The sequence below is a fragment of the Magnolia sinica genome, chromosome 2 (assembly GCF_029962835.1).
Source record: "Magnolia sinica isolate HGM2019 chromosome 2, MsV1, whole genome shotgun sequence".
Lineage (NCBI taxonomy): Eukaryota > Viridiplantae > Streptophyta > Magnoliopsida > Magnoliales > Magnoliaceae > Magnolia > Magnolia sinica.
This window is the reverse complement of record NC_080574.1, coordinates 122,926,736-122,935,809: the sequence shown is the minus strand read 5'-3', so window position 1 is coordinate 122,935,809 and position 9,074 is coordinate 122,926,736. Positions and strand designations below refer to the sequence as shown.

Genomic DNA, 9,074 nt, shown 5'->3' with positions numbered 1-9,074 from the left:
CTTTCTAGTTTAGGACTTTCCTAATTCATTTTAGAAGTTTCCACTTTCTTTTAGAAATTAGTTTACTTCTACCTTTATTTTAAAGGATTGATCCTCTTCTTTGAGAATCTAACTTATTTTATTTTATTTTTTATTTTTTTGGTGTCCTTAACTTAGGACTCCAATTTGGTAATTTCTTTCCAACTCTCCCTTTCTTTCTAGATTTTCTTTTCCTTTCTTAGGATTAGGCTTTAAATTTAATTGAGGGTTGTGAGTGTTTTCATGCCCAAGTGGGCCCGTGACGACACTCGACGTCTCTTGATCAAGGAGGATTGGTTGAGGGTTGACTATCCATCACGGGACTAGACACCGCTCGAAATCCCCCGAGTTAATTGAAGTTACAAGACCAACCTCCTCTACTTCCACCGGGTGGAAGATACCCAAGATGAAAATGAGGTGCATCAGGCACCCCCGCCTCGTACTTTACGAGATTATCTACAACCGGCGGGAGTGAGTATGCCCTCATGCATGATTTTTCCTGAAAACACAGGACAAATGGACATCAAGCCAGGAGTTATCCAACTCCTTCCCAAATTCCATGGACTTGAATCAGAGAGTCCATATTTACATTTGAAAGAGTTCGATGAGATTATAGCTACATTATGTTTTCCTAATGTATCTGAGGATACAATTAGCTGAAACTCTTTCCTTTTTCCTTAAAAGAGAAAGCTAAAACGTGGTTACATTCACTGCGTCCTAGATCCATTGGCACATGGAACGACATGCAGAGGGAATTCATAAAAAAATTCTTCCCACATCATAAAACGATTACCCTCAGAAAAGCAATCATGAACTTTGCCTAAAAGGAAGATGAAACATTCTTCCAATGTTGGGAAAGATTCAAAGATTTGGTTAGTTCATGCCTACAACACGGATTTAAAACGTGGTGCATTACAATTTTTTTCTATGATGGACTGACATCTTCCATGCGCCAAATGGTTGAGACAATGTGTAATGGAGATTTCATTAATAAAGATGTTGACGAGGTATGGGATTATCTCGATAGTCTTGCTGAAAAAACACAATCATGGGACTATTACCCAATGGCGAACACCACATCTAGGCCGACTCAATTAAAGGAGAAAGGTAGATTATATCTCTTGAAAGAAGAGGATGATCTCAAGTATAAAGTGACACGCTCATAAGGAAAGTTGAGGCCATGGAAGGAAAGAAGGATAAGGTCAATGAAATTGTTTGCGGCATCTGTGATTGCAACATTCACACAACTGAAAACTGTCCTACAATACCTGCCTTTCGAGGAGTGTTGAATGAACAAGCCAATGCCGTAAATAATTATCAAAGACCTTTTACTGGACCTAACTCCAATACATACAACCCTGGCTGGAAAAATCATCCAAACTTTAGTTGGAGGAATGGACAGACGGCTACTCCTCCAGGTTTCTTCAATCAAAATCCAAATCAAGTAAAACCTCAAGAGGAACCGGTTCAAAATCCCATACAAGAGCTGGCTCAGGCAATGCGGGGAATCACAGATTTTATGCAAAAGATAGATTCTCGTATGACGGTTATAGAAAAGGGGATGCTTCCTGCACAACCTCTCCCCAATCCTAAACCGCAGTACGAGATTAATGATCCCAGCTCTTCAAATCAGATGGGGCATGCTAAATCCATCACCACTCTTAGGAGTGGGAAGATCATTGATAAAACTCTTCCGGTTAGGCCCGAAAAGCCTCAAGAACCAGAAGAGGACAACAATGATGGATCCAGTGATGCCCCACAAAAATTAGAACCGGAACTTCTAGAGAAGCCAGTTGCTCCATTCCCCCAACGGTTGGTTTCACCAAAACCTCTCTCTAACTCTCAGGATATCCTAGAGGTGTTGAACAGGTGAAAGTCAACATTCCTCTACTTGATGTCGTTAAACAGATACCTTCATATGCCAAATTTCTGAAAGACTTATGCACGACCAAAAGACGAAAAATTATTCAAAAGAAAATCTTCTTAACTGAGAAAGTGACTACCATCCTGAAGCAAGACGTGCCACAGAAATTCAAGGATCCCGGTAGCCCAACCATATCATGTGTAATCGGGAATTGATCACGCACTTCTTGACTTAGGAGTGAGCGTCAATCGATTCCCTATTCGGTATACAAACAGTTAGGTTTGGGTGAATTAAAACCCACCCTAACCACACTACAACTTGCTGATCGCTCTGTTCGTGTACCAAGAGGGATAATTGAGGATGTGTTAGTCCAGGTCGATAGATTTTACTACCCTGTAGATTTTATCATCCTGGACACCGAACCCATCAATAACATGAGCACTCAGATTCCCGTCATTCTTGGTCGCCCATTCCTTGCCACGTCAAATGCAATTATCAATTGCAGGAATGGTGTCATGACTATGTCTTTTGGAAATTTGACATTGGAGTCAAACATTTTTTTCAATAACGGCAGCAACTCAGAGGATGATGACGATTTCCATGACATTAACATGATTGACTCTTTCGTGGAAGATACGACACCACTGACCTTATCCTCTGAGCATCTGGAGACGTGCCTAGCCCACTCCCATGATTTTGATGATGACATGATTAGGGAGACGTGTGCCTTGCTTGATACTGCACCGGTACTTGAAGTTAACCGGTGGAGGCCACAATTTGAAGAATTGCCACAAACCGATGTAGTGCCTCTACCGTCTAACCTCAAGCCGCCGAAGCTTGACCTAAAACCTTTGCCCTCTGATTTGAAATATGCATATTTGGGTCAAGATGAGACATACCCGGTGGTGATCTCTGCCCACCTGGAGAAAGAACAGGAGAGTATGCTTATATCTACTCTCATTGAGCATAAAGGAGCCCTGGGATGGACGATAGCGGACCTCAAAGGAATCGATCCCTCGATTTGTACTCACCACATATATCTTGAGGATAATGCAAAAACCGCTCGGCAACCACAACGTAGACTAAATCCAAACATGAAGGAAGTGGTTAAGGCCGAGGTTCTTAAACTTTTGGACGTGGGTATCATATACCCTATATCTGATAGTCAATGGGTGAGTCCAACTCAAGTGGTCCCTAAGAAGTCCGGAATCACCATCGTAGCCAATGCTAATAATGAACTCGTGCCAACTAGAGTCACTACTGGTTGGAGAATGTGCATTGACTACAGGAAGTTGAATACCGTCACGAGGAAAGACCACTTTCCTTTACCATTCATTGATCGGATCCTATAAAGGTTAGCTGGTCATTCCTAATACGAGGCCCGTTAGTGCGGCCCATTGATGCAAGGCCTATTGTGACATGTATTGGGTCCATGACGCGTGACCCATTTGATGCGTATAAGACCCATGGGTAGGGCCCACATATTATGTATTTGAAGCCCATGAGCAGGGCCAACCTGAGGTTTATATATGGGCCCCATTAATGTGGCCCACTTGTATTTGAGGCTCACGGGTTGCAGCCGATGGGTCGTGGCCCATTGTGATATATACTCGGCCCATACGTCGTGGCCCATTGAGATATGTTTCCGACACATTTAGTGAGGCCATTGTAAAATATTCCTACTCATGTGATGAGGCCCATCGAGATGTATTTCTGGCTCATTGATGCGGCCCAATGATGTGACCCACCGTGATGTGCATATTAGGCTAATGGTGCGGCCCAATGTATCAACCCATGGTGATGCGTAGGCCCACGTGCTGCGTGTGTAAGGCCCACCTGTGATGACTATTTGAGGCCACCTGTCGGATATTTGGGCCCACCTTATGTTTGACTCTACATGGGCCACTACTTAGGAGCAATGTTGGTTAAATGTCCACTTTGATGGGCGATGATGGTTGAATGTTCATATTGTGACCTTCCCATAGGCCATGTTCGACCAATCAACGAGGCTGATTATTGATCGATTCTGATTGACGTGACTGATTTGCCGATTCTGATTATCGACTACCGATTATGATTGTTGTGGTCGATTGGCCGATTATCGATCAAGGCCAATCATCGTGGCCGATTGTGGATTCCGATTGTGATGTATATTCTGCCCGTAGGTTGAGGCCCACTATGATGTATAAAGGCCCATGGACGTGGCCCATTGTGATGTATATGTAGCCCATGTGATGCGTATTAGCCCCATGTGACGCGACCCATTATGATTGTACGAAGCCCATTGTGGTGTGTTTGAGGGCTAGGCTATGGAGCCATTGTGATGTATGTTAGGCCTATGTGAAAGGCCCATCGTGATATGTATTAAGCTCTTGAGTAAGGCCCATGGTGTTCTATATTAGGCCCTTATGTGAGGCCAAGGGTCCACTATATGATAGGCTTTACGTGGGCCATTCCTTGGTGGTAATGTTGGTTAAATGTCTACATTGTCGAGGCCGATTGTCAGTGCCGGTTATGATACCGATTATGAGTATGTGACAGCATAGCATTACGATACATGCCCATACGCATCATCTGCATGTTTGTTATGAGATGTGGTTGATCATTGCATATGTCATTGGACATGTTGTTATGAGACTCCCGATAAGCGGAGGTTATCTTACTTGAGCACGCAGATGCACAGGATTGATGCATGACTGGATTGTATGACTCATGCATCTCGCATTATGATTCTGTACACCCTAGCGACACCAGGGCCGTAGCCTCCACAGGGCTTATCGTGGATGGCCAAATGGGACACCGAAAATATTTTGTTTTAGCATACGGGCGTCATAGATGTCCCCGGGTGAAAATCCCTAAATCTCCGTGGCCGGAGACGCCCAACGTCCAGACCGAGTGGATACATGAGTGCCCGAGTGCCGAATACCAGGAGGCTGCGTCTCCCACTGTGTCGTGGTCGATTGGGAGGGGGTGTAGCCTTACCCGCCCGAGGGTAGCGGGCAATACTAGGCTGAGTTTGACCAGCTCGTGAATGGGTCCGCTATCGACATGCCGGATATTGGCGACTATTGGCCAGCAAATAGTGAGGTTTCTTACCCTCACTTGGACTGCGTGGCTAGAGCGGCAGTGCCATTTGGAGTGTACTAAACCCCGGTGATGATCCCAAAGATGAACCATACTGATATGTGGACTTAGTGAGTAGGAGTTACATACTCATTCATTCATTCATCATTCACTATCCACTCGGGCTGCGTAACTATTTGTTACGTGTACCTTTACAATGGCCAGGATTTCGGTTGGGGCTCGCGACTAACCTGAGATCAGGAGTTTACCACATTGGGTCTGACCATCCAAATTAGGTATGGGACTAGTTTGGATAGAAGTCCATTGTGATGGACCCCATAGCCTGTGATACTACGTACTACCATACCGACTTCACACTCCAGCATGGTCATTCCATTTGCACTGCATGTTGCATTACATCCGCAGCATATGGTATGGTTGACGCTATTCATTTTACTTATCAGGAATGTATATTGCATTGCATCCTCTGCATCTGATATTTGGCTCTCTACGACTCTTCATTTGCATACTGATTTGTATTGTGTATTTTAATATTGTATGATTTATGCACTTATCAATATTTCCGCTTACTCTGTTATCGTGTGATTTATGACTTTGTCAGTATTTCTGCTTACTCTGATAATTCATAATCTTGTCAGTATTTCTGTTTATTCTGATTATGTACGATTTATGGATTACTAGTATTTTCAGTATTGTATGATGATGGCATTGTATTGAATACTTGGCACTTACCTTATGCACATATTTTCACCACCCTCTAAGCTTTCTATAAGCTTATGCACAATAGATGCGTGCAGGTGTTATTAGGTTGCAGCAGCGTTGAGCTTGGAGCGTGCAGTTGTATTCTGAAGCTTTGATTTCGATATATGTATTTTCCCTTTCAGCATTCTACTCAAATGATTATATTAGTGGATATGTGATGATGATGTTGCCTTTGTGAATTGGGTAATCTTGTGGTTATGCTTATTATGAGTTAAATGTACGGGAAAAAAATTCTCCTTGTAAGATCCCAGGATCGGAATCTGGCGTATGGACGCTAGGAGCCGAGAATGGGGAACCGTGAAATCTGATATGTTCATCCTCTATGAAGCTCTCCTTTGAGATCTTGGGCTGTCGATCAGGATGACTCAAAGTCTAGATGGGCCATACTTCGGGATTTGTGTATCTAGTTGACAATTTCGTGCAATCTGGTGGTCCAACGGTTTCAAATCTGATCCACATCGACCATTTAATCCATTGGTCCATGTAAGGCCATGAGTCTAAGAATGAGGCTGTTCTAATTAACATTCAGGTGGGCCCTACAACTTGGCGTTTCATGTTCAATAAGTGGTTTATGGGACCCATAGAGGCATTTCAATAAATCCAATCCACCCATTCATTTAGCAAGGTTAGTTAGGTCAGGGAATTAGATGTGTGGCCGATCAAAAGGTTCAGATGGGCCATACTTTTAGGCCTTGGTGTTTGATTGTGAATTCTCGTCAATCAAATGGCCATATTGAATTTGAATCTGACCATCAATGGTTATTAGGGCTTCCGGTCTAATCTAAATGGATTCTTAAAGGTTATCATCGTAATCAGGTGGTCAAATTGCATGATTAGGTGATAATTTGATATATAAGGTGTGATGGACACGATGAACGGTGGATCTCGTGATCCGAGGTTCTAAATCTAAGATGGTTGGTTAGATTTGTCTATCAATGAAATTGAAATCCTAATAATAGGTTTTTCTAATGATGCAATGATCCACCGTGAATAGAAATAGGAAGATAATTCCCTAGTTCTCATTAATACTGGAATGGTTTCTAATCATTACTAGAACCTAAACACACCAATTGATCTACTAATAGGAATGGGGACTGAAACCTATACATAATCTGAAATTAAGTAGAACTAGAACTAGACTAAGATGAATTCTAAATCGAATGAATTTGAGGGAATAATGGTGAATTATTAAACTAAAACTTAAAGAATTCAGAGATAGGCAACTAGGGTGCCAAGGATCCACTTGTAGCAATTGGGAAGTTACCTAGCAATGATTCAATGACACAACTGGAATTAGAGTCATATCTTATCTAGTTGGTAAGAAGAGATTTGTCAAATCTCTGAACTTCTCATGGGTCTAATCATCAATAGATAAGAATAGCGAAGATTTGGAAGTGATTCCGTCACCTAACCATGCCCAGGAGACGATAGAAAACAACAGCAATTTACCAATCTCACAACCAATCATAAGAGAATTGTGAAGGTTAGGAAGGATTCTGTCACCCTACCATGCCCATGAGACAATGGTGAACAACATGTCTTACTAATTTCACAATCTCGATAATGGAAAGAACATACTTAAAGCTATCGCAGATCCATTGTAATTTAAGTCACAACAAACCATTAAAAACTAAAAGCATACCTTAATAATCAAACTAGAATCCATAAGGTTCAACAAGACATGAATCAAAACAAAGCAACCATCCTAATCACGCTACAAGCTTCACCTCTTACCCTAGCTAAGAGGTTTAGCTGTCATAGATATGCTAAAAACTCTTAAAAGCATTAAGGAAGAAAATTAAATGAGAAAAGGAAGAAAAACTCCTTGAAGATCGCCGCCTCCACGCTATCTCTCTCCCTCTCCTCTACTAACATGTCCATCCCTCTCCCTCTCTAGGATAGATCCCCAACATTTCCTTATCTCTCTCCTCTCTCTTTCTTATATAGTTGCTGGAGGTTGGTTGGGAGTGCGTAAGAGGTTACGCACTCCCTTTCGTAGTGGGAGAAAGCTCCTACTTACGCTGGATACTTGGTGGGGCCATGCTTGGTGTAACTTGACAAATCCAGTGTCCGTTCATTGGATTGTGCACGGAAAATTGGTCGGACATGACCGTTTTCCTCTGTTTTGGTGTGGCCCACCGGACTTTTGGGTCTGTTTCATTCTCTGTCAGACGGTTGAGATCATCCCAGCGGTTTTGCTCTCGGACTTTTGACACCTAGGCTTGGATGAGAGGGCCCTTGGACTCCTAATGGACGCTTCGATTGTACCTTTGATGCGTGATGGTCGCCCATAAAAATCATGCCGCAGTAATGTGAAACAAAGCCTACGCAGCAGACTGTGATGTCCGGTGGCCCACTAATTGATGTCAAGTGGAAAATCCATGCCGTCCATTCAAGTTGCAAACTCATTTTAGGGAAGTGGTGTACAAAAACATATAAATCTAGCCAGTGATTTTTGTGAGACAGCTTTCAATGGCTAGGATTTTCTCATAGATTGCATGGTGTCAAAAGATCACCTAGGTGAGGTTAATACCCCTCCTCTTGTACACAATGGACGGTCCAGATTGATGTTTTGATGAGGGTGGGCCCCATCGCAAAACCGGTGACGCTAGTGTGTCCGCTAGAAGTCCTTATATGAGAAGGAGTAAAAGAGACGGGTCAAGACCCGTTGACCATCTCTGGCGGTTCAGGTACGCTAGTGCACATGTACACACATATCCCCATGTGGGGTCCATCGTGATGTTCTTGAGAAATCTGCTCCATCCATCCTCTCTGACACTTCATTCAAGGGTTGAGACCAAAATTTAAGTATATCCAGATATCAGGTGTGCCCCAAATCAGGATTTTTGTGGCCGATCTGTTCATTGGGCTACTTCCACAAGGATCTAATGGATGTAATTTGATGTGTATGGTTAATTTAGTGTCCTCAGCCCATATATCAAGTCTCAAGCTGAACGGATGGTGGGAACCCTGTGATCTTGCATTTTGGATGATTTCCATGCCTCTTCATCATTGATCACGCGATTTTCTTGGATCTATAGCATGTAAATCCTTCGATCTTGGTCCCCTGGGCTCCTTCCCTTGCCTTGGTTACTTCAGAGCGTTAAGTTCATGCTTCTAGCACCCTTTTGTAGTTCAAGCATCTAAATACACCTTGCATCATAAACATGATTAAAGCAGGGCGTTAAACAGTATCATGTTCGTAAAATCAGGTAATAACTAGGGTTTGATATGCAATATTTGACCCTCAAAACAACCCCTAACCCACATCTTGCTAGTCCCGAGCAAAGTATGTGAAAAATACGTTTGAGAATTACAGGATGATTACTCTGAACCCAACTGATTT

At 42.8% G+C, this 9,074-nt stretch overlaps 1 non-coding gene across 1 annotated transcript; it reads right to left on the bottom strand.

Annotated features, from left to right (window-relative positions):
• Positions 1-809: 809 nt before the first annotated feature.
• On the bottom strand, positions 810-916 carry LOC131238284 (small nucleolar RNA R71). Its single transcript, XR_009167689.1, has one exon. It is a non-coding gene; the product is annotated as a small nucleolar RNA R71 (small nucleolar RNA).
• Positions 917-9,074: the final 8,158 nt, after the last annotated feature.